The sequence below is a fragment of the Bacillus rossius genome, assembly GCF_032445375.1.
Source record: "Bacillus rossius redtenbacheri isolate Brsri chromosome 9 unlocalized genomic scaffold, Brsri_v3 Brsri_v3_scf9_2, whole genome shotgun sequence".
Taxonomy (NCBI): Eukaryota; Metazoa; Arthropoda; class Insecta; order Phasmatodea; family Bacillidae; genus Bacillus; species Bacillus rossius.
This window is the reverse complement of record NW_026962013.1, coordinates 23,999,123-24,025,762: the sequence shown is the minus strand read 5'-3', so window position 1 is coordinate 24,025,762 and position 26,640 is coordinate 23,999,123. Positions and strand designations below refer to the sequence as shown.

The 26,640-nt window shown below is 36.9% G+C and overlaps 1 protein-coding gene across 2 annotated transcripts in view; it reads left to right on the top strand.

Annotated features, from left to right (window-relative positions):
• The window catches only part of LOC134543115 (cadherin-23), a 123,960-nt gene that overhangs the window by 510 nt on the left and 96,810 nt on the right, over positions 1-26,640 (top strand). Inside the window, exon 2 of one of the 2 annotated variants that reach the window (XM_063387940.1) lies at positions 18,420-18,477. The exons of the other annotated variant lie outside the window; for it this stretch is intronic. The gene's annotated coding sequence lies outside the window, so the exon portion shown is untranslated. The remainder of the gene's footprint in view (positions 1-18,419; positions 18,478-26,640) is intronic. 2 annotated transcript variants of the gene reach the window in all.

Genomic DNA, 26,640 nt, shown 5'->3' with positions numbered 1-26,640 from the left:
GCAATTGGAGTTTCTCCCCCATGCGTGCACTCGTCTGCCCGTTTCTGAACCTACCTATCCCTATTGGCAGGGACCATGCTGGGGAAGGCAATGCCGGACCACCGTTGTTTCACCTCGGCTAAGTTCACTATGGTTCATCTCCCCGTGGCGTAGTTTGGGGTAATAAGTCCACTCCCAGACTGATCACTCCATCATCATCGATAGGGACGGATCCAAACACATGTTAAAGACGGGAGGGCAATTTAGAATGTACACATTAGCTGCATCCGAATACTAGCATAAAGGATTCTTTAGATGAGGGGTCCAGTAAAATTGCATCCTAGTGGACGCGGCTATACTTGCGTTTATTCCGAATTCTCACATCCCTACATGCGTCCACTAAAATCGAAATTTCTGTGGATTCGACAATCAATCCACTGATTCGTCCCTACATCCATTGCTTCAGAATCGTATTTTATTTTGTTTGTATATCATATTAGGTACTTCAGTTTTTTGGCATACGATTTGTTTAAACTTTATAATCAAACATAAGTGATAACTCTTAACAGATAAAATTTAAACGTTAGTAAAAATTACCTAAATTTGAACTTAATGCTCAATATAACTATTTTAAATATTTTAGTTTCATAACAGAATTTTAATTTGATCACTAACTTTTATAACATCCAAGCTACTTTTGTTGTTGATTGGTCGTTGTTATTTACGTTTTGCTGAATCTTCGCACGACTCAAGTTGGCTCAGTGCATATTAGTAGCACACATAGTGCTAGCAGTAAAAGTATTGGATACCATCCATCCCGTATAAATGCGTCCTTTACGTTGTGGCTGCATTCGCTAAGGGATGCAAGGATGTGTGTGCTATGAACGCATCCTTACGTATTCGTATACAGCCCAGGTATTTTTTTTTAACCTAAACTCCCCCACCCTCACCCCTTATTGGTTCGCGTTTTCAATCAACGCTTTTGTGTGAATGACCACTTTTGGCATGATAATTTAATTTGATAAATATTTTTGTGGTTGGGAGGGAAATTTTTGTTTTATATGCTATACTGTATGGTTTAATTGCTGAGAACATTATGTCCCATACATACGTACGTGTAATTAATTTTGCTAAAATATTACAATGTTTCAGTCAATAATATTTTATATTTCTGAAATGCAATTGAAATGTGAATAAAAATATTTTAAATTTTTTAGGAAATTGTTTACATAAACTTTACACTTGATCTAAAATTGCAGAAAATTACTACTAAGGTTCATTCAATAACCAAATTAATCTTAATTTTGAATTTTCGCTTGTTACGTGATCTTCTTTGTTTTAAAGTTTTTATCAATTAAAGATTTATGAACTTTAAGCTTATCTTTAACGGTCGTTGTCACAAAAAAAAATTTCTTGCATGTATTTTATTTATTTTTAATGCAAAAGTACAATTGTAAGGTTTTTGAACCTAAAATCTACATCTATATATAAATAAATACGAGAGTCTGTTGTCTGTTTTCTATAAAAGTATAATTTTAATCTCAGCTTGGTGAAAATTTGACGTCCAAAATGAGAAAAAAAATAAAATTTACATCTGATTTCGAAAAGAGAGGAAGGTGTTTGTCTACATGACATCCCTCTTTTCCAAATCTTAAAACCAAAATTGTGGTACTATTTTTCAAATTTTGCTCACTAACTTGCCGTTAAAATAAGGAGAAAATTACTGACTATGTCTGATAAAAATTTTTTTTGAGCGAGTCTTTCAGTACTTGCCAGAAATATGTAACATCTAACCTCGGTAACGAACAAATTCATGTGTTCTCATGCTGCAAATACACTTATAATACGAAACTCGGACACGAAATTTAACGTAGAATTCTTTAAAATATATACGCAAATATTGTTTTCAACTACACTTCTGGACACGAATCACGCGTAGTTTCCGCACCCACCGCTAGAATTCGTTCCTGTAGCAGCTACGTCGACTATTCAATCATTTGATTTGTAGAGCGAAATGTTAAACTATATAATGAAACGGCTACGGTAAAAACGAAAAAAAAAAAAAATCTTGAAAAAATACTAAACCCTTGCTGTGGACCTGATTTTCGACCAGGAATTTTACTAAAAACCTGCCCATCTTGTTAAAATTTATTAAATTGTTAATAAAGTTTCCCTTTGTCTCGAACAACTTTGGTTCGCACCATCTGCCACAGATGGCAGCACTATGGTTACACATTTCCGTTCCATTCGTGAAATCACTCCTACCAAATGCCGTATACCGAGAGCTAGGATGTTACACATCAAAAAAAGTATCCTTTTCTCCCTGAATGAAGCATCTTCACTGCGTAAAGCCCGATAAACGGTTGGTGCTTCAGCCAGTAATTAATGAAGTTCGAAGCGCCGTGTCCTGGCAGGAGCTGGCGTCGGTGCTACGCTCTCCGCGCTCCGACTCGCAACGACCGCGTGACGTCACGTGTGCCGAGATGACCTCGAACTGGCCGCCGAACTGGTCCACGGACAGCCAAGATCGAGCCCCCGATAGCCACCCAATAACAAAGCGTGGGCTACAAAAAAAAAAGGCCATTGCGGTCTCTTTTGTGCGCTAATGTTCAAACGTACCTGACTACCAATAGTTCGGTAAAGGGGCAGTATCCTGAATGATTTTTTTTCGTGTATAATTTCATGAATGTACTCATGATATATACTAGAATAAAACTGTAGAATTGTCGTGTCTGTTCATTGAGAATATTTTTGGCGAAAACTGATTGCGGTTGATGTAGGAAGTTTAACAGAATACAATAAGACTATTTTTAAAAACTTTGTCTGTCTGCTTGAACAAGCTTATCTCTAAAACTACTAGACGAATTTTCATGGGGTTTTCACAGGTAACAAGAGCGTAGCTTCGGGTAACACTTAGACTTTATTTCATCAAAATCGGCTCAAGGGGGGGAAAATATCTTAATTTAAAGTTTTAGGAGTCTTCTCAGCTTAGTACAGTTCGTAGAAAAGTCAAAATATGGAGCTTCATTAGTTGATTTTTAAAAGGCGCTCACAGAAAATTTTCTGATGTTTACCTCAATGACGAACATCACGGCGTAGTACACCAAAGAACCAATAGATAGCGCTGTTAGTTTTTTTTTTTTACCTCAGTGACAGAAGTATTTCCGTAAGTTCACGTCAATGACAGCATTAATGTCGTTTCTCCATGTCTGCCACACGCTCATATAGCTTTGAATATATATACTGTATAGAAGTCGCGAGTGGATAGGATTTACTCTACGTTTTTCAGAAGCGTATGATGAGCAGCTTGGGAACTTCACCGCTGCAGTGCGCTGCCGTAACGCCCTGTATCGTCTTAATTGTTATTTACACGTTAGAGCGCAGCACGGTCGCCCGCTGTCATTCCCCGCACCCCCCATCTATCATTCACTGCAGCTCAAGGTCGTTCAACAGGAGGGGGAAGGGGTGTTTGAAGAGTTCGACACTTGTCCGCTAGGGACCACCACAAGTCGATGCCCTAGAGATGGTGGCGATTGCGGCGGTGAATTAACCAACTACCTCAAAACCGTATTAGAAATTTTAACCTGGGCTGGCGACTTCTATACAGTATATATATTCAAAGCATATAGTAAGGTCTGGCAACTTCCTATCCTTCTCCTTGGCGAGAACCGTCCGCATAGTGAAGCTCGCGGCTGCTAGTGAATTTATGGCGCTAATAACAATTTAGTTTAGAACTTCGTCAATAGATGGCGTTGCCTTTAATTTGTAACGTGCTATCGTTTGGTGCGTTCGTCACATCTTGCCTAGGGGGCTTATCTGCCTTTCCACAAAATGACTCTGAAGATTGGCGTTCCGGTTTTGCTGATGCATAGCCTTGATGCACCGAGATTGTGCAATCAGTGTGACTTTAAATTCAAAATTTCCCGTTTTTCACGTGTATGTCCTACAGACTTGAAACTTGGTAGTAATGTTCCTCATATTATGGTGTGTTTAGCCTGGGCAAAGCCGGGTTCTTCAACTAGTTTTTAATAAAATCGTAACATAATATTCGTAGATTGTTTAAAACAAGGTTAGGTAAATCCATTAACACTTAATTTCATAGTTTTGAGAACCTTGAAGGAAAATTTATATTTCAAAGCTATCATGAATTGATACATGAAATAACGTGGTATACAATTTTGAATTAATCGCTTTATGAAGCCTTTGTCATTAAACGCTTTACTTTTACAATAAAAAAAATATTTTCTTTAAACACTTAAAATCTCAGTTTCCTATTATTGAATAAAAATCAATTATTTTGTTTATAAATTATATTATACAACTAAAGAGTTTTACAACGAAGGGATTCAAAACTGTATATATCATGGTTACATGCTCTTAGTTCGTACTAGGGTTGAAATTAAGATTCTAAAAACAATCAACTACACACATTTTTTAATTGATTTAATCTCATAAACGGTAAATTTATAAATCACGAAAAAACAACTAAATTATAGAAGCAAAATTATATTGGTTACTATCCCGTTAAAGGGAGAGGTTGATTTCGTGACAAGAGGAGCATCTTCGATCGCGCATTGTCTATCAGACGGCAGCGCTATCTGATGTCTTCAAACAATTGAACGACAAGTCAGTATCGGGCTGGGCGTGTCGCGGGGAATAACAGTTTCATAAACTTTTTTTTGCCGTTGAGTCCGTGTCGCTGTCCGTCCAATTTGTTTGTTTTAGTCGTCTGTTAGCTTAGCGAACACGCTCGATCTATTGCACATATATCGTTCATGTTCGTATGCTAAGTAGTGTTACTCAGTCCTCGGGCACAGTCTCGAATCATTGCAACTGACTTGTCGTAGGAAGTCTACTGTGTTGGCATGTGCCGTGTTGTTCTAATTCCTTGCACGGAATTCTCTGTGCTGTCTGTCTGTGCGTTCACGCATTTGACATCGGCTGATTTTGGCTGGTTTTTCTGTGTGTTTGTGCATTCATATTTGTTGCCAATTCTTGACGTTTCTCTACAACATACAGTATGTCCATAAAAATGTTTTAAATCAATATTCCCCACTGCAATACTTATTCAAAGAATATACCTATCATGTTCTAGAGTTAGTGATTCTACTGAAAACCTAAAACGTAGCTTACATGGAAGTTTAAATGTAAATTTAAGATTACTATAATTAATCTATATATATAAAAATGAAACCCGTTTTCCTTGGTCACGGCATCACGCGTGAACGGCTGGACCGATTTCACTAATTTTTTTTTGTTGTGTTTGCTATGGTCAGGAGAAGGTTCTTATGAAAGAAAAAATTAAGAAAATTGTGCGGAAAATTAGAAAATTTAAGAATAATGAATTCCTATTTCCCTTGGTCACGCCATCACGCGTAAATGACTGAACCGATTTCACTAATTATTTTTTTGTTGTGTTTGTTATTGTCACGAGAAGGTTCTTATGAAAGAAAAAATTTAACGGAAAATTAGAAAATTTAAGAATACTGAACCATATACCATATATAAAATTATTTCCAAACTAACCCAACACTTTGTACAATATAAATATTTTTAAAGTAACCTTATGACATTCAGCTTTAAGCGTTTACAGTTTCCAGTGCGGCTTGCATTTGCAATGTCAATAAATAAATCGCAAGGGCAGTCGCTAAGTGTATGTGGCATCAACCTAGAAAATCCATGTTTTTTATAGGCCAATTATATGTCGCCTGTTCCCGTGTCGGAAAACCATCAACATTATTTATTTACGCGCCAGAACATAAAACTAAAAATATAGTTTATCAAAAAGCATTAGAGTAGAGAGAAGCAGTGAGGGGTACAGAGACTATTAGTTGATTTATAGAGCGCGCGTGGTATTGAGCTCATTGTTTACTTAAAAATGCCAAGTTGTTCAATAGCAATTTGTAAAAACATTAGTGGAATTATTGAATCCTATGGAATAAACACTATTTTGACAATATATATTTTGTTTTTTATTTAATTAAATCAGTAAGGTCCTTTTCAGTTATAGTGATTCAAATTGAATAGGTACTCATACCTAAGATAGGTCAGCTATACAAAATAAAGTAGTGCATCATTGCTACGCTAAGGCGGTACGAAGTTCGCCGGGTCAGCTAGTAAACTATAATTATTGACCATCTTTTCTATCTAAATAACCTGAGTGAATTACTTATTGTTATGTTTACGCTAACGAAGTCGCACAACTGGTAGATAATGGCTGGCAGTGACGCAGAGATTTTTAACCAATCACGTTCATCACATGTGTGACGTCAGCGCGACAAAAAATGGTGGACGCGACGGACGTTCCAATTAGAAATATTTTCTATTTCCATCGCGTCGCTGGCGAGGCGTTACTGAAATGGTTGTCAGAATTTTATTTTCGAAATTTGGATAAATTTATTATTATTATTGTATTTATAATGTTTTTTTTTAATTTATCGGTGAAATCTCTTGAATATGTTTATGCTCAGTGATTTTTACAATTGAACGTTACGTTTGAATTAAACAAATTTATCTCAAACAAATCGATTAAAATAACCTGCCGACATTGGTGGGTTTCGTATTAGTGCATATGAAACAGTAAGGAATATTTTACATACAATCGTTTAGTTTTTGTAGTCGAGTGGGAAAATCCGTTGTGTTCACAACAATGATGGAATCAGAATAACGTGACGGCGCACCTTTATAGACGCAAACATTTTTCTTTCGATTTTATTTTTAACGTCTCATGGACATAAAGATTATAAAAGACAGGTGAGTGGACGCAAAGGTAACACGGAGCAGTGACGGAGTGAGTTTGGGGAAGGAGTAAAAATGTGAGTCGTGAGTCCCCCGAAAAAAAAAAAAAAAAAAAAAAAAACCGACAAGCCAATTGCAACACCGGAAAGATTCCCTATTTAAAAACAGTACGTGTTTGAAATTACGAAATTGTTTGGAACATAGATGTTGTTACTATTGTTCTTTAGTTTATATATTAGTACAGTGTAGCTCGGCAATGCTGATCTCTTCCGTTTACGGTGTCCCGTGCGACCAATAGAAACCGAGTATTGGTCGCGGTGGTAGCCATGATTGTTTATGTTCTAAATAAGTTTAATTTGTTTTAAGTACAGGAATATATAGTGTTCTGTTATTATTTTGAGTTTATTTTTATTATATATAAGTATGTGAATTCTGCCCTTGTTATGATCTGGAAGCATACATTTTTTAAATTAATATTTCGTAACCTTGAAATGCGATCTCATTGGTTGCCGTTTGTTACGTTTCCGTGCATTGTTGGGAGCAGCAGACGCGGTGGTGAAATGTGTCGGGAGATCCGTCTCCGTTTACGTGATCCGTCTCCGTTTACGCGCCACTGTAGAATAGGCCCGGCGGTGTTCAATTAACCGCGAACCACGTCCGATCAGCTTTCTCCTTCCTCCTCCTTGCCGCATCCACGAGCACCGCGCTTCTTCTGGCTCTGCGTTATTCGGCTGCGTTCGGCTTTATTCGGCTGCGTTCGGCTAGCATGATCCGCGGAGACTGGCGGCGGAGTGAGTGGTCAGTGCAACCACTCACCACCAGGGGCGCTTGCGTCCCTGGTCACTAAATCCAGTCCTGGATAAAAAGCAAAGCGGACTACTAGTCCAAGTGCCCAACCCCCGCATGGTAGACTCTTTTCTACTCTGTCCAACACTTCATCCAGACCATCCTCTGTCTCCTGTAAACTCCTACACGTAATGCATGCCAATTTGCATCCCGCATGAATGTGCCCAGGGTTTTCCCTGTGTCTATGCAGGTTTTACCTGGGCCCAACCTATCTCTAGTTATAGTCTAGATTTAAGAGTGAGGGGAGTTAGTCATGGCGCCAATCGCTGCCATGGCTGGCCAATCCCCTCCTAGCACATGATGCATGCGACCCTCTCCTTGCATGGCTAATCCCAGCATGACTAGGCGTATAGGCTTCGGCCTGAGACGCACCTAGGTCCCTCCCTAACCCGGACCCCTCCAAAATACACTTAGTTTTAGTTAGGTAAGGAAAAAAAAAAAAAAAAAAATCACCTCGAGGGTGTCGGCCACTTCCCGTCGGCTGAACGTCTCTCGAATTTCACTGCGCGGGGAAAGTTTACAATTATACACAGAATGAGTCTGAATTCGACCGACAAATCTTCGGCTGCAGTTTCACCACGATAAAATAAGTTGAAAACATTATTTATTTATTTATTTATTTATTTATTTATTTATTTATTTATTTATTGCTTTAAAGTTTTTCAAGTTGGAGCTTAACAACAATGTTATTGTAAATAATGGAGAAAGATAGAACAGTGAGCGTCGGGATTATGTCTAATTGGACGAAGTTCTACAACCACCGTGAATTTTGTTACTATCGCAAAATTAGTTCATTGAAATCATTCGGGACGGTAATACGTCTCAAAATATATGTAGATAATAAAGGAATTTTCCCTAATTATCGCAATGAAATAATTTGGCCAAAGCGACGAAATTCGCGGTAGCTGAAGAACATTGTTCAGTTAAACATAAATACTAATAGGAAGCCACATTATTTCTGAGTGCTACAGACGATTTTTTTCCCGTATGTATAATTTATTTGCATTATAAATTACAAATCAATGCATTATTATTTAATAAATAAATAAAATTAATAAATTAAAATTCTGCATATTTATTGATTTTTATTATTAATTAAATATTATCTCGATTTTTTTTACTAAATTTAATACTAATTTTATACACGTGTGTATATAAACATTGAATGAGTATTAATATATATATATATATATATTATTTTGATTGAATTTATACTTTACCATTCGTAATTTATATCACTCCAATTTTTTTGTTTATTTCTATTAAATATTTGCCTACATAATTAGTTATTTATTTTACTACGCCAAGTAAGTATAATCTCTCACGCGCGAACAAAATACACTCGCACCCATACATATATATAATGAGCTCGTATACTGTTAGGTGAGCACACGGGCTGGATGGTGAGTGGGATAGTGGGGGAGTGGGGGAGGGGAGAAGGGCAGATAAGCATCGCGGAGCTTCGTGAGATTTTCCCGCGCCGCGCGGGCGCGCGCAAGGTCGGGACAGGGCGACGGCGCGCTGACCCATTTATCCCCCCCCCCCCCCCCTCACTCACCATCCTCACGCGGACACCCCTCTCGGAATGCGGCGTGTCCTCATCCTTATTCCCAGGACCTCCTCCCCCTCGGACTCCGGCGAGGGGAACTGGGTCGGGGCCTGGGAACAGGCAAGTCTGCGACGCCACCTCCGTTCTTTAGTTGGGTTTTTTTTTTGTTGTTGTAATTATTACGTCTCGTCGAGGATAAGGTCATCAGAGACTGTTAAACGCTAGACGGAATAGACGGGACCGTTGGTTGGAACGCTTGGCTTTGTGAAGGGTTCGATTCTCGGCCGAGGAGTCAGGTGTACCTAATGTTTTTTTTTTTTTGCTAAACTTCATTGCTGATGGGGCCGGCTACAATTTTCAAGTTTTCGAGCGTTACGGAAATTCCGAGGGGAATAGTTAGGTACGTGGTGGGTGAATCGGTAGAGGAGGAGACGACAGGGAGAGGTAGGAATGACGCAGCATGCTTGCACAGTTGCATACTTGCACTATTGCATTCTTACATACTCGCATATTTGCACACTTGAGTGCTTTCTCAATCGAATACTATCACAATTGCACACTCTTACATGCAGGCACAATTGCATACTTGCATTCTTTAGCGCTCACATACTGACACACACACACACACATACATATATACATATATATACATATATATACATATATATTTTATCTGCGACCTTAGCCAAAGACAATTAATTATTTTTCCTATACTTAATAATTTAATAAGCATTCACGGATACACGGTGTCGGGTGGTCAGATATTTCACTTACCGCTTGGGCGATACATTTTTTTTCGCAAGTGGGGATATATATATATATAGTAAGAAAGTAGAAAACTAATTTATTTTTATAGCTTATTTTGATAATTAATAGTTAATTAATAGATAATTAATAGTCACGAAAACAAATTTAATTGGTTATAATTTGATTTAAAATTGCTATTCTCTTTCATTGTGCGAATTTTAACAAGAAGTGTAAACATGTTGTAGGCCCTATAATATTGTATAGAATAACTTCGTGGTCTTCTACGCAAATATCGTCTGCGTCTTTTTAAGTTTTCGGAACACTTCTCTTTCAAATGTGGTCGTCGGAAACGCACGCAAGTCGGGAAGCTGAACCATTCTTGCGATGCTTTATTGCTCCTTGCGTAATGTGCGCCTGAACATTTTGCATCGTGTGTTCTGGCGTTCTTGCGTAGGTTATAGGCCTATTCCAGGCCTAAGCCTATGCAGAGTACTCGCCCAGTGTAATCGAGGCTCAACTGCCACGCTTCTCTCGGACGAAATGAAACCCCGAACGACCAGTGGGTGGCGACACGTGCCTTGTTTGCCAATCAGAGCGCAGCTTACTCGCGAGGGGTTTGCAAGCATGATCCTGCTTGTCTGGACGGGTCTGACCTACTGGTTGTTCAGGTCTGAAACGCATTGGTGGAATAGCTTACTTAAATAATGAATACGTATCGAGTTACAAAACAAAGCACAATAATGTTTTAATGGGTTATTATCAAAAGAATGATATAATATGATAAAAATCATTGTCAGGTATACAGAAACTATATTTCATCAGCAGAAAATCAAACCTACACTGTCCGGTAAGTCTTCTGTTTTGGTGATAAAAATTATGAGTTTTATAAATTGATAATTATAGGAAAAAATTCATTTCGCTCACAATATTTATTTGATAAATTTTTTAACATTACAGGAGAGAGAACAATCAATTGGGTTATCATCCTTTATTTTACTTAAGGATATCCTATTCTAATCCATGACAAAATTATCAATTGTTTAATAGTGTCAGAAAATTTGTTAATGTGTGCTTGCTGCCTAGTAAAGGATAACAGATATTTTAATTATTTAAAAATTATTATGTAAAAAAAATTGCATTTATCTATTTCGTAATCTCTCTTTTAATTAACAAATTGCCATGCAAGTACAATAGCAAGTTAATGTTAGGAAGTCATGGTTATATTATTTTAATCTAGTTAAACGATGGTCACAAATTTTTATTTTAAAATTTTATGTTGTGAAATTTACAGTATCTTTTAGTTATTTTGGTTTGGTTTTGTCGTAGATTTCCGTGGACTAAGGTTTTTCGGCTAACACGACAAAATATTTGTTTGTATAAGTAATTACAACAAACATTTTATTATAATAAAAATATTTTTATCTGAAATAAAAATTGGTTATTTGCTGTCGGCTTTTAAGAACTTAGTGTTATCGTTCATCACTATTTGTTCATTCAACAATAAATTATTAAAATTATATATTAAAATTATAATTAAATACATTTACCAACAATATATTATATTTTAAAATACATTAAATTATTATTTTTAAATATCCAAGCAAAGGGACTCGGTAAGGGAAAATATAGCTGGATTTCCCCCCCCCCCTTTTTTTTTTTTTATTATTACTGCAACCGTTTTGTGGTCTGTTTTGAACGACATTTCATCGCCATTTAGTTCGACGTGCAATTGTCCATTTCTTGGCACTGGCTTTGGCAGGCCATAAGATGGCAAAACGGTTCGTAAGTCACGGATTGGCCGGGCCTAACCTATCACTACGTGATGGATTTGAGCGGCGTGCCTAGATTGTGTTCACAACAGTGCTGTTTCCGACGCGAACGTATTACGCTGAGGTGGACAATAGAGCCTTTTTTTTCTTCTTCTGTGAACACCTGTTTTGTAAACACCTTCCTCAGCAGAATGAAAATGTTTGCGCAGCGGATTGTTTTTCGACTTCGTCATCATTCGTGTTGTGTGCGAACACGCGCAGTGACGCAAACCGATCGCAAGCCGTAACAGGTCGCTGTAGTGCTTTCCATCTCATCCTAACAATTATTTTAATTAGCCTATTGCTTCAGAACTTGGGACGACTGAAAACGTAAGACATGTGACTTTACGTTGGATTTTTTTTAAAATTGTAACATCTTAAATAGCTCCCGGTTTAAGTCATTTGGTAGGAGTTAATTTCGTAAATGGAACCACATAGTTGTGATACCGACCTTAGGCCGGGTTTACGAACTACGCAAGCCACGCAAGAACGCAACGCAAGCATCGGCATCTTGCGTTTCGTTTCCGCTTTTCCGTATCTGGAGTGGAATGTTCCGGAAACTTTTAAAGACGCAGACATTTGTGAATATTAGAAAAGTTTTAAGTTGTAAGGTTGGTGACGTCTTGCGACTTCAGTGCTTTACAAACGACCGTGATTTTCTTGCGTCGGCTGCGTGTTGTTTTGGTTACGACGTCCCCTGCGTGGTTTATAAACCCTCCGTGGTTTGTCGTCTCGAAAATTATATCCCCCCCCCCCCCCTGCGTCAGGGACTATCTCGAGCGAGTGATAGACTACTCGCGGATTGTTTATCAGTAGAGACCCGGAAATTTCACGGATTAATCTGGCCTCAGGATAGAATTCAAAGTTATAGGTGTGCTCGACTCATGTTTACTTTCCCATTGGTTGATTTCTTAGCGAGAACATTTTTATCCTTGTTAATTGGCACTACCCGATTCGCTTACTTCTCTCCTAGCTGGGCATCATTGGCTCACGGTCGTAGAGAGGCGTGTCCAAACAACTGCGTGCCAATCATGAACACAGTGCGAGAGTGTGAAGGTTTGCATTCTAGCTTGCGACTAAATAAATCCGCGAAATTTCCGGGTCTCTATTTATCAGTCTCGTCACAACCCGCGGGGAAGGTTGTGACGAGGAGCGGCAAACAAGCGATAACCGCATCTCCAAGATTGTCCTCAGCTCGGACTAGGCACACGTGGTGCGATCGCTGATGCGATATCGAGATGGGAAGCGTTCTCTCTCTATCTATCTCTTTTTTTTAACTCTCAGACTTTCTAATGGGCTGAGTCATTTCTCTGTCCGGCCCTGCAGGTGGGCCTAATGTCCCAGGTTCGATTTACGGCCGAATCGGGGGGATTCTTCGATTTTGTAAAAAACTTCATTTCCCCGCGTTAATCCTGGGATCGCGAATGATGTAGTGCGATAGCAAAATATTGCGTTAATGTGAACATGAAGTTTTCACCCGCGCGACTAAGATAATTCTTATAATTGAATACAAAAATTTTCTTGCCATTACTTACGTATCAAATATACGATAGCCATTAGCAGATTTTTAAAATTAAATATACATGTTTTAGAAATATAAGTATATGTTTAATATAAATTTAACATTTATTTGGAAATAATCACGCACATTTCAGAGTCTGCACAGATAAATTAGTAAACAAATCCTTGACAATATACGAATAATAATTGTATTACCAATCCACCAGTCCAACCATCTTTCAAAAGCAAAATTTCCGATGTAAATATCAAATATTTCTAATCGGAAAGACTATCGCGTCCGCCATTTTCATCGTGCTGACATTATGGATGGATCGAGAGCTATTGATTAGAAAATATTCGCGCCCAATGCATCGCGTCCATCGCGCTTTTGTGATTCCGTTGCAAGGACTGGGTGCTGTGTTGTCCCATTACGTACACGCCGCGGAAGGCAATGTGGAACCATCGCAGTATCATTTCGCTCAGTCTGCACCAGTCATGCTACGGTCATCTCTCTATGGCGATGGCTTTGGAAGCGAAACCAGATTCTGGGCTTGACCACTCAATAGTCATCATCATTATTGATCTGCATGCTACCAGAGAGTCCATGAAGTTATGAGTTGTCAGGAGACGGCATTCTGTGACGTAGTTGAAGTCACTTTTTAACCTCGGCACCGCCACATGGTTCTGCCAGAACCAAAATGTTGCTTGACCACGTCTGATGATGGTTTGTAAGTATGAATTAGAATCTCCGTCGTCAAACAGTCACTTCCATTAAAAAAATAAAATTAAAAAAATAACATTTAGAACTGTTTCCACAATGCAAACACTACACTTCAACCAATATGGCGCAAAAACTATCTTAGAGAGAAAAAAAGGCTTTACGCGATTACAATTTAAGCACGCAGGCGTGGTCACCCGCTGACAAAAGCTTAACCAAAAGTTTAACACCATTAGTAAAATTTAATATAATAATATTTGGATCTAGATTATGATACAAATCGTCTCTTAACCGTAATAAATATTTTTAAAACCTACTCACGATGGGACACGGCCAGTCCCTTGTTTTTAGGGAACGGATTTTGCTGTCCTATCAGTTGCCATTATGTTGCCAAAATTTCGCACATGCGCAGAGCTCACTTTTTCGTTGATATCGTTAAAATGGTGGACCCTCCTCTGGCGCCATTAACTCGTATATAGTAATTTTCGTAATCATCGGGGGTCGTACCAATCTTGTTGATGTGCCAAATTAAACTTCATGATAGCGAAACTATCGTGGAGAACATTCTGTACAGTTTAATGGTCATAGCAAGAAATAATCGCAGCTTAAAAAAAAAATACTTGAGAAAATTGGATATGTTGGTTTTTTTTTTTTTTTGTGCGACGGTGCCGCTATCTCCAGCAAGACGTATCGATGGTTGGGCAAACGTCCACCGGAATGCGTTGCAACCAGTTCGTAGCCTCGCGCAGGGCAGGACGCGGCAGTGTTTTCGACGGCAGCTGCGGCCGCAGTTTGGCGGCGCCGCAGACTTTGCGCGCGGCAATGACCCCCCCCCCCACCCCCCCCCCCCCCCCCCCCCCCCCACGCCGTCACGCCTCGAGCGGACCCCGACGCGACGCGACGCACTCCCTCGCTGTCCGCTCTCCTGCACCCTTGCTCCCCCTCTTCCCCGGTCCAACCCCCCCCCCCCCCCGGTCTAACTTCCTCCGTCACTTCCTGCCGCCGCGCCGCAGCACGAGCTGAAACACTCCACCCCCCCCCCCCCCTTTTCTCCAATCTTCCACCCACAGGTAGGACACTACATGGAGGGGAAGCCTACGATGTACATTCTGTATTGCACAGACCCGAACAAGCCCGAATATCTACCTTCGGCCAACGTCGGCATTAAAATGATTTGACAGTATTTTTTTAATGTAGCTATACTAACCTAACATAACCAACCATCCACAATTTTGTAAAGTAATAAACAAAAAAAACTGACTAAGTTGGCCGAAGGTAGATATTCGGGCTTTTTCGGGTCTGTGCAATACAGAATGTACATCATAGGCTCTTCTACAGGGAGCAGTGAGCGATTTCGATGTGCAACATCTTAGCTCTCGGCGTAGTACGGCTTTTGTTAGGAGTAATTTCCGTGAGTGTGGAACGGAAACGTGTAACCTCGATGCTGCCATTATGTGGCGGATAGCGCGAATAAATTTTCACAAAGCCAAAGGGAAACTTGACTGATTATTATTTATTTTAACATGGCCAGTGTTTTAGTAAAAATACCTTGTTGGGTTTTAGTATTTTTTTCTTCCAAGTCCGGAAGCAGCAAGCATATTGAAATTCCCTGCTAGGACTAGCCTCATGCCATACACTCGGCGGCCGGGTAGGAAATACATAAATAGCGTGTGAAACTATATGGTATTATTACTGCCTAAAGGTGGTTGATTTAATTCAACTTGAGACTCAGTTTTCTCGGCGTGTTTGATTTTTTGTTGCGTATTGTTAGCAGATATTAGGCTAATTATTAGGTATTATGAAAATGTTGCATATGAAGCCAAGTGGAAATAATAAACTGAATTTCTAGTGAATGATTAGTCAGACAAAAATTATGAATAGGTAAATACCTACTTGTATGACTTTTACAAATAACAGTGACAAAACCTTCAGCAAAAAAAAAAATATGCGATGCTTATAAACACACGCATGCACACACGCACCAACACAATGAAACATTCGAAGACCTTAATGGTATGGAAATGCAACTAACCAACTTTGTTGGTGATGCTGAGCTTTAAACATAACCTCGTTTTCATCTTGGATAAGTGGTTTTATCTTTAAGCATCTCACTGAAGGAAAATCATTTTATATTAAAGTAGGGATGCACGTATTAACGTTTATTTCACTTTATACTTTCACGTGCGCAGGCGGACTTTACTTCTCTTTTCATCCACTCACGATAATAAATAAATTTATATATATATATATATATATATATAATTAGGGCTGTTCTTACATGCTGAAGTGCAATCACACAGATTTGACCTACATAACCTACATACTTCTGAGTTTCTTCCCTCAACACTTGATAACTTAGTAAAGAGCAGTGATGGAATGTACGGCAAATAAGGAGAAACAGGAGCACTCTAAGAAAACCCTAAGATAACCCGCAGCCTGACCCGGTTTACCATAGTGGAAAGTCTGCATGCCGGCATTTTTTTTCCTACATGTTGGTACCTAAAGACTTGCTTTTATGAGCATCGGAAACCCTTGTACTTCACATGGTAATAAAGAAAGTTACATGCGAGAAATCCTCTCATTAGATGGTGAAAACTAGGGTGAGATGGAGATGAGGAAAAGCACTATTAAGAGAGGCAGAGGAAAGAAAAAAAAACTGTCGGAGGAACACACATGTGACACAGGATGTGAGAAATAAAATATGTTTAGGGTTGCCACCACACTCGCAGAGCCCTGCCGACGAGTATTTCCAACCAGACAACGCCTTCGTATCCGTTGTCTGAGCCGCAAAGAGTATAACCGGGGAATCACCATAACAGTTCTTGTGCTAGATCATGTCCAACTTGTAGGGGTGCAGCCCTACACCAGTAGCCATCATGTCCAACCATGGTGAAGCCATGGCGCAGACAACATCCACCTTATCCCACCATTTCACTACCATGTCCCACCATGTCCTACCGTGGTGAAGCCATGGTGCAGCCACCATGTTCCACCATGTTCCACCATGTGTAAAATGTTCCACTAAGTCCCACCATTTTCCACAATGTACTACCATGTCCCACCATTTCCCACCATGCCTACCATGTCCTACCATGTCCCATCATGTCCAACTACTTCCCACAATTTCCCACCATTTCGCACCATGTCCCACCATGTTCCTGCAGATGGCACAGGAGTTATATCCCATACCTAAAAGAAGAAGATCGCGCTCATGCCATCGCTCAGAAGAGAAGAACGAACATCATGCAAATCTGTTGTTCCGTTACAGCAAGAAGCGGCACGAAAAGTAAACTGAGAACGTATCTGTACGCCATCTACACGCTGTGCATTGTGCTGCAGAGAAAAAGGATGGAACAAAAAAAAAAGGGTGTTTACCAACAGACGAGCGTTGCCTCATTTCCTTCAGTCTGAAGAGCGAAGCTTTTGTTTTCCGACGTGTTCTGGTGCGTGGAAGAAATAAAATTACACGCATGTTGCGGAGTCATTAGTCCGTTCTTCCACTCGGCTGGAGACAAGCTCGCCTTTCTTGAAAACATTTTATTCTTAAAGTATATCTCTTTCACATTATCTCAAATTTGACAGTTCTCAAAAGTAGTACCAGTCGTACCCATTTCTCAAGTGTCACTTAAAAAAACACACAATATTCGTTTACCAACACTGACGATCACACGAAGTTGTTTACAAACACTATTGACAGAACAACAGTGACATAAATTTTTTGGTCAACTATTTAGTGTAATTTTCAGCTAAAAGTCAATTTTGCATTTCTGGAGAAGAGAAGTTCTGGCCATTGTTCAGAGTCATTTTACTTACACTGTTATTAGAATGATTTAATCCAATCGTGTGCGTCTATAGAAAATAAAACACGTTTCTGGCATAAAATTCAAATGTATTCGCGAAAATAATTTTGATTTCTTAAATTTTTTAACTAGTTCGAAACGGAAGAAATTGTCCCCAGAACTTGATTACAACTTCTAGAATTAGTATAAAATACAGCCATAATATTTTTCATTCATTTATTATTATAGGGCTAAGCCTTCGACAAACTTAAGCTTAAATTATAAATGGTTTGTAAATATCATTAAAAGCCGTGCAGTCGAACGAAGCTGTCGTACGAAGCAGGAAGAGTTATGAAGCGAACTCATCTAGCTGAAGAACTGCTTTACCATTACTAATTACATTGTTTGACTGGCACGCAATTTGTTGCAAATATATTCCATTAAATATAGTACTTACTTATATAATTTCATTATAAATAGAGCTTTCAAACAATACGAACCTCTTAAAAAATTTTTTTTAACAAGCTATATATTGTTATTCCCTTGTCTCCATGTCATATAATAGCCACTTATTTTTAATTGGTTATTATTTCAGGTTAAGAAATTATAATAATGTAATTATGTACTCTCAGGTAGTAATTTTTTAAAATAAATATAATGGATATAGTTTAAAGTATATAATAATTAACTTATAACAGTTTCTCTTTTTATTATTAGTGAATATTTTAATTAACCTCTGTAAATTGTGTTTTCAGTTTTTCGTTAACAACCCCTGTGACAAAGGGAGAAAGAAGAGAAAGGATTTTTCAAACGGTAAGTACTATTTTTTAAGTTAGTCAGAAATAATGTATGTACTATAGGTATCAACCGACCATCGGCACAATAGCGTGATGGGTTAGCGATTACGGAAACAGAGAGTTTTGGAACTGAGTAGCTTGGATTGTCAACTTGAGTGGGCGTGTGCCACACAATATTATATTGAGATAAACACGTAGAATATTCATTTTAGTTCAAAAGTGAAGCAGCAATATACAAATGGAGCTATTTAAAGCAACGGTAAAAGTTTGACTTTTTGGCCGATAATTCCAAAACACAAAAATAAGGGTTTAGGTGATGAATATTCTACACATGTACCATAACCGTGTTTCCAGTTCACGATATGACACGGACAGTCCCTTGTTTTTCGGGAACGTATTTTGGTGTCCTTTCCGTTGCCGATCTGTTGCCAAAATTCCGCGCATGCGCAGAGCATACTTTTTCGTTGATTTCGTCCAGTTGGCGAACCCGCGAATGGTGGCATTAACTCGTATATAGTCATTCTTGTGATCATCGGGGACGCACCAAGCGTGTTGATGTGCCAAATGAAACTTTGTCATACTGAAACTATCCTGGAATACATTTTGTACACTTTAAATGGTCATAACTAGAAATAATCGCAACTTAAAAAAGTATTTGAAAAATTAGAAAGGTGTTTCTATTTTTGTACGATGGTTCTGGTATCTCTAGCATTTTTGCCGTAACAATTTTATCGATGGTTGCGAAACGTTCGCTAAAATGCGTTGAAACCAGTTTCTAGCCTCGCACAGGGCACTGTTTACTAAAACGGTTACCGATTTGTTCCCTTACTGGGATTCGGTTTTGACACGTTCTGGAATACGTCCCGCGAGTTATGTTAGGGTTTTTTTTTTTTTTAAAAAAAAAAAAAAAGGCAGTGCTTAATCGAACGTGTTGGAATACCGCCCTGATTTTCGATTTTGCACGAGTTCCCGAGCTCACCCCAGGAAGATGCTGGTACCAGTAGCGGATCCAGAGGGGGGGCTAAGGGGCTCAAGCCCCCTCCAAAAGCATCTGGGTCCACTATTGTTTTAGTGTTTGCCTTGATAAAGCCTAGCTTCAGCTGGGTCAAGCCCCTCCCAAACCAAAATCCTGAATCCGCCACTGGCTGGTACGATTACTTTACTGGAGGTCGAAGCCGATTTCCTTCACGAACTTAACCTCATCTGTATTCTCACGTGTCCGTCTGTGATGACCTCGTCGACACGTGTGTCGTCTTCCAAGGGTGAGTGATCGCCGAAGTACCTCTGGAAGCGAGAGTTGGGCGACATTACTACACTGTTAAAAATTTTCATCATCTCTCTACGAAGATGCTGGTTAAAAATTATCCAGGGATCTTCGTGAATTTACGTCTATCTGCGTACATTTACGGACACTGAGATCACTTACTTTGTTCGTGAATCACAAATAAGGTTCTAGGTGTATTCACAAAACATTCCAAAACTGGTTAAATCTACAATAAGAGCACTCTTCTTTTGTCCACGTGTGTGAATACTTTTGTTTAGAACGAAACATACAACTCAGAAGTCGAAATATGGCACAGTTTCTACGAATAATTAGTAAATTTAAATTACGATGAACTCTACGTTTACATGAGTTAAATTCTTTGTTGAAAAGTCTGTAAATGTATAGTAATTTATAACAGTGTAGGCCTTCCTTCGATGTATACACACTGGCTTTTTCCAAACACCTGTTTCAAGGACAATTTATTTAGCCTAAAGGATCCTTGGAAAGTGAACCTTAAAGGGGAGTCAGCAGCCATTGTGTCGACCTTCCGGAATAGCTGCAAGGATTTTAACAGAATCACGGATGCATAGCCTTTTGTAAAAGGACATTTATCTGGGCTAAAGGTGAGCCATAAAACAGCGAAGGTGCACTTAACAGCTGACAGTTGCGAGCCAACAACAGTTACACTTGTGACGTAATCGGTTCTCGACGCAAACACGTCCTGCTCCCGTTGTGTAGAACCGGACCGTGGGGGGAAGGGGGATAATCGGACCGCGTGGCGTCACCCGTCGATGACGTCACTATACTTCAGCGAACATTCTGACCAGCGGGCTGATTACGAACACCATCGACGACTTGCGTTATTCTTCACGCGGTAACGAAACACGTATCGCATTTGGTGATTACGACCCACCTTGCGATATGCGTTTCGTTATTTTCCACGGTAACGCTAACCTGCGATACGAATCCATGACGTCAGAGGACAAGCAACAAATGAACAATTAATATGTTCGTCCAACAGACTATTTTGTCAGTGAATCATGACTACTTAGTGTTACTGGGAACAAAATAATCTTTTTCAATGCATTAATTTCTTAAATAAAGTCTTTAAAGCTTTTTTGCGGCCTTTTTCGTAGAAGTTTGAATTAAAAATGCAGTTAAAGATTTCGTGTCGTCATTGTGGCTAACTGCGTCTTGCCATGTAAACATAAACATCGAACGAGAAGCATGTATAAATACTTCAATAGAACGAAAATGAGGCCACTCTACAGGTTACAAAATTAAAGGAACAACTAATTACCACGAACCCGTGATTGTTTTTATTTTACCTATTATTAATATATCAAGAATGGAATTTAAAAAAATATTTAGTCAAGTTTGGTGTGCTTGTATAAAAACATAACCTTATACTTCAAAGTTATACATATATATGTGGTTAATGATATATTTAAGTGGTTATTAGCATACCTAATAAAAACAACACTTTTTAACATATTTCCAGCGGTGAGCTTTCTAGTTTATGTAATCTGATCAGTTGAAATGTTATAAATATCTTTTAATACTCATGCGCTTTCGTGGATTTTATATACAAGTGTTTTGAAACAATGTTTACAAGATATTTGTACCATTCGTAAATAAAAATAATTTTGCTAATATTTGTATCAAATATTAGTTTTCTTATTTTTTTTCTTTAGTGAATATAGCCTTACAATTTTTATGTAAGCAGCAGCCTTCAATTACAATGGAGAAGATATAGGCTACTTTTTGTATTTTCATTTTTTGAAGTCTGTTTTAAACTCTTCAGTGTGTTGGGTTGCATATTCTAAGGATAAAATTAGGCCCATAATGTTTCAATTTAAAAAGATTGACATTTTAAACAGTTATTGTGGAACAGTTCTTGAAATTTTTCAATGTAAGAACAGTTTTTTTTTATAATGTGAAGATATGAAAGTTCATTGCTATGTGTTTTTTTAATTGCTGTTTAATTTAATCTCACTAATGACTTAAACAAGTGAAACTAAGTACTGAGTAATATTGTAAACAACTTTGTTTTCAAGATGGCATTCAAGTTGGTTAATGATCCAACATGTATGTAAATTATTAATATGCTGCAATTATTTTAAAAACAGTCTTGAAATATTCAATAATTTTAATTCTCCCCCCCCCCCCCCTTTCCATTAAGATAAATTAATAGATTACTTTTTCTCAGCAAGTTTAAAAATGGATGGTTTAATATGTAAAATAATATTCAGTTTGAACAATTTCTGATGTACATGCATACCAATTATTTAATCCATTTTTTTTAAAATTCAGTAATGGATCAATATGATATATGCTGCAATAAAAACAGCAGCTTAAGCAAAAGCTGCTAAGATAACAGCTGGCAATATTATCCAAGTTATATTTCTGAGCAGCCTTGACCAGAGAATTATCCAAATCTTCGGTACAGCATCATCATTGGGAATTATGTAGATTCTAGAAGGTGGTTTTGTCCCTCAACCTCTGGTAGACATTATATTGTGGTAGTCATGCATTTTGTTTATCCTATACTTTTCCAAACATTTATTTGAAAACTAAATATATATTTTTTTCAATACTGGTATGCTTCCAATTTTGTTGTTTTAAATTGGTGTAGTGGGTTTAAGATAAGAGTGGTGAAAATTAAGTAAGATACTTGAAAGTTGACAGAGAGAAATTGGAGGTGTGCTACATTTAAAATGAAACACAAAAAAAATGACTTGCATGAACATGGAAGTGTTAATAGTTCATATTAAAAAAAAATTAAAGTTGTTCTACTCAGAAGTGTATGCAGAATCTTGTTATGGGGGAGGAAGGGGGATGGGAAGGAGGAAAGTGGTATAGAAGCACTTAGCCTGCTGTTGGCTCTAAATTTTTTTTTGGGGGGGGGGGGGGGGGGTGAATATAGATTTTTCTTTTAGGATTTTGGGGGAGGCATATATTTTCCCCCTGCATATACCCCTAGTAGGTTCATTATTAAAACAAGACCGCTTATATACCTTGTGTTATCATAAGATAGCCAAGAAACCTAAGAGTTTTTTTATGCATATTTGTTATAATGGCCATTAGTCACAATCAATTACATATTAATTTACTGTATTAGTCTTTTATTTAAGTTAAATTTTACTTAATATAGTTAAATAAGCTATTCAAAGGTTTCATCACATATTTTCAGAAACATTTGATTTGATCTCTAAATACTAGCTCAAAAATTGCTTCTGGTTAAACTTTTACAAAAATTGCTTATTTTAATATTCACACACATCTAAGCACAGATTTAATGGTTATTGGTTATTCTGATGATAAATTGAAAGATAAGAACATTGAGTGATGATAACAATTCATAAGATGCAGAGTGTTGACTGGGGAGGTGCAAGGAATGGAGCTGTACCAAACTTTATTGAAAGATGAATCATACTAAGTCAATATTTGTTCCTGAATTATCTAGCTAAATGCAATGTGTGTCATTTAATTTGTTTGTACTTGTCTCAGTTAAACATACCTACATTGATTCTAAACTTACAATAATAAAAATTAGTTCAAAATCTTTTTTTTATATTCGTCCACATGAAAAATGTCTATACTGTATACAAATGGGCTCACAGGCAACAACAAGCAGTTGTACCTGCTGGAACTTGCATTGATAGTCAGCTAGTCTAATGAAATTCTTCCATGTTATATCTTGTTTACACAAAAAAAGTAAAGAATGGTTATATACAAGCATTGTGAAATCTTTGACTGGAAAAACCTTGATAATACTTTTAGTCAGCATACTTTATAGAATGTGTATTTTGTTATTAGCACCTCCTTTATTATAACTCTGCCTCTATGATAGTGTTACCTATACAATTCATACTGGTAATGATCAATAGAACAATTTAAAAATAATAAAAGTATTTGATCAGTTGAGCAGCATTCAAGAAAGACAGCTGGCAGCTGATGAGAAGCATTGGGAATATGTGCTTCTGAAATGGTAACCAGCAATTTTATTAAAAATGCATCAAATAACTTAAAGAAAAGTTAAAAGGCATGCTAGAGGCATGTGCTAGAAATTGCCAATTATGAGAAAATTTTGTGTTAAGAAATCATTTTTTGTATACATGATTCCTTACAGACATGTGCATTGATTTTTTTATTGGACAGGCTATTTATAGTTAATATTAATAATTGTTTAATTAAAACCATCCATGGAAAAAATTGAGATATTAAATAATACACTCTTTTTAAATATTTTTCGTTTAAAACCAAAACAAAGTCTGAAATTGCCAAATTTTAAATTAATAAACTTGTAAACAAGAAGCAGCACACAAGCAATTTCCCATGTATGAGATTTACTTGAAATAATAACCTATCATTAAATGATTCATAGTATCTATTTTTTACACACAAAAAAAAACTATGGTCCAAAAAGCCACTGCCAACTCTCTCAGGACAATTAGATCATCTGCTCAAACCAGAAAACAAAAACTTAACATGTGTTTAATATAATATCCAAGTTATACTCAAAAGTAACATGGAAATGAGTGAACACTAATTTCACAATTTCTTTAATAAATGCAACAAACTTGATAAAAAAAAATGGATTTACACTGCCAAATTTGCAGCATAACTGCTTGGAATAGGATTATTATAAAACATGATTATTTTTTTTCTTATAAGAAGTATTTTGAACGTGTAAGTATAGCTAATCACAACTGATTGTGATTCCAAACTTAAAATGTTTTTGAAGTTACCTATTTGCTATAATAATAAAACTTGTTTTTGATATACTAGCATGAACCAATATGGAAACAAAATCTGTTAAAATGCATGTTGAGAAGAAAAGAGACACACTTATCTTGCTTGTTAGATTATGTTTTTATTAATGTATATTGTATTTAAAGATAGCATTTTTGGCAAACAAACAGGAGCAATGTGGTTGATTGTATGTATGCATATTGTAATGTATGCATACATCTTTCATTTTGTAGTTTCAAACTATTACATTTGATGAAAAAATATTCATCTCATTTAGTGATCTGCATGACATTTAAATGTCAAAGTATTTATTAAATTGCATAGCTCGTTTCTTCATGTTTCTTCATTTTCTAAGGTTTTCCAACTGCTATGAGGGTGCAATCTGGCAATTCGAAGGGATTTTGATGGTTTCTTAACAATCTTCTCTGCCTTCTCCTCCAGTTCGATAGCTAGCAGAAAGGCAGCAAAGGCCATTGTGTAGAACCTGAAATATTTTACAAACATTAACTAAATTAGTGTAATATAGTTTGGTAGGCTACTACTTGTTAACAAGAGGGCCTGATTAATATAAATAATTTTTAAGATGGTATTATTGAGCTAATATTCCTCGATGTAACGCATAACTGCATTCATTTTTCTTTAATTTCTAAAAATAATTTTAACTTTTCGACTTCTTTTCCAACAATTCTCAATGAGTGTGTTGTAATTCTTCAAGCAGTTTAAATAGAAATATGCCATTTTAATAGCTTGTTAGGTTAGGTAAATCCAAAAAATTTAATACATGAGAATGATTGGTTGGCTTAAGTAAGCTACATTAAAAATACTGTGTGATTTTGTGAACTGTTTCTTAAGTTATGTTACCAACAAAAATAATAGGTATAAACTGTAGTGTGGTTGGTTAGGTTAGAGTTAGCTGTGTTACAATATATAATTCTTAAAAACTGTTAAAATGAGTTCACAGTATATTTAATATAACTACCATAACCTAATAAACTGTCTACACTACTTTCAAGTATTTTTAGTTAACCTAATCTAACCAGCCATTCCCACCATTAGGTTTGTTAGATAAATTAAAAATAACAAAAAAATAGTGTGGATCTGTGTGAATGGTTAGTTAAGTTAGGCTAGTTACATTAATTGTACTACAAAATATGTGTAGATGGTTGGTTAGGTGAGATAAGCTTAATTTTCTATTAGTAAAACAATGTTACAGTATTGATAGCCTATGTTAATTATTGGAATTAATGTCTGAAAACTAATAAATAAATTTTAAAAAACATATGGACAAGTAGCTTTTCACCAGATTTAAAATTTAAAATGTAGCTAACCTTACCAACTGTAGACATGAATAGGTTTGCAGTACTATTTGAAGTGTAGCTAACCACACAAAACCAACAATTTAAACAGTAAACAACTTGAAATATCTCAACAGAAATAAGTATCAAGGTTAATAATAGTAACTCAAAATTACCGTTTTCATAAACTTATTTTTATAATAATCGGCCCCATTTGTTTTCAATTAGGCTAAGTACCAAATGTTAAAAGTAAAGTTAGCAAAAAAGTGCAAATGAAAAAGCTCAAAGACAAACTTAAGTTTAACTACAGGTTTTCAAGCATTTAGGTAATGTTAAACATGTATGACAAATCCTCATAAAAATATCACTAATCAAACATTGGGTAGCCATCAATTCCAAATTATTTTTTTCATTACATAAGCATACTGTTTCAACAAATACGGTTGTTGGGCAAATACAAAGCCCTAAACATAAACTACACTTCAACAGCCTATTGTAACTTAGATAATTATTGGAATTAATGTCTGAAAACTAATATATAAATTTAAAAAAAAACATGGTCAAGTAGCTTTTCACCAGATTTATCTCATTATACAATATTTTTAATGTAGCTAACCTATCAACGTACTTAAACCACACAATATTAATTTTAAATACTGCGGATTTCAAAAGATAATATTTACGTGGCAGAACTAATAAAACAGTAACACTAACCTCAAACATTTGTTTATGTTAAACTTCACTTTTGGCTTATCATTCAGCTTGAAAATAACATTGAGTAACTATAATTTCGTTTTCAGATATCAAAAGGATGTTATTTTAAATATTAGTGATATCACATACCTTAGTCCCTTCGTATCACCAC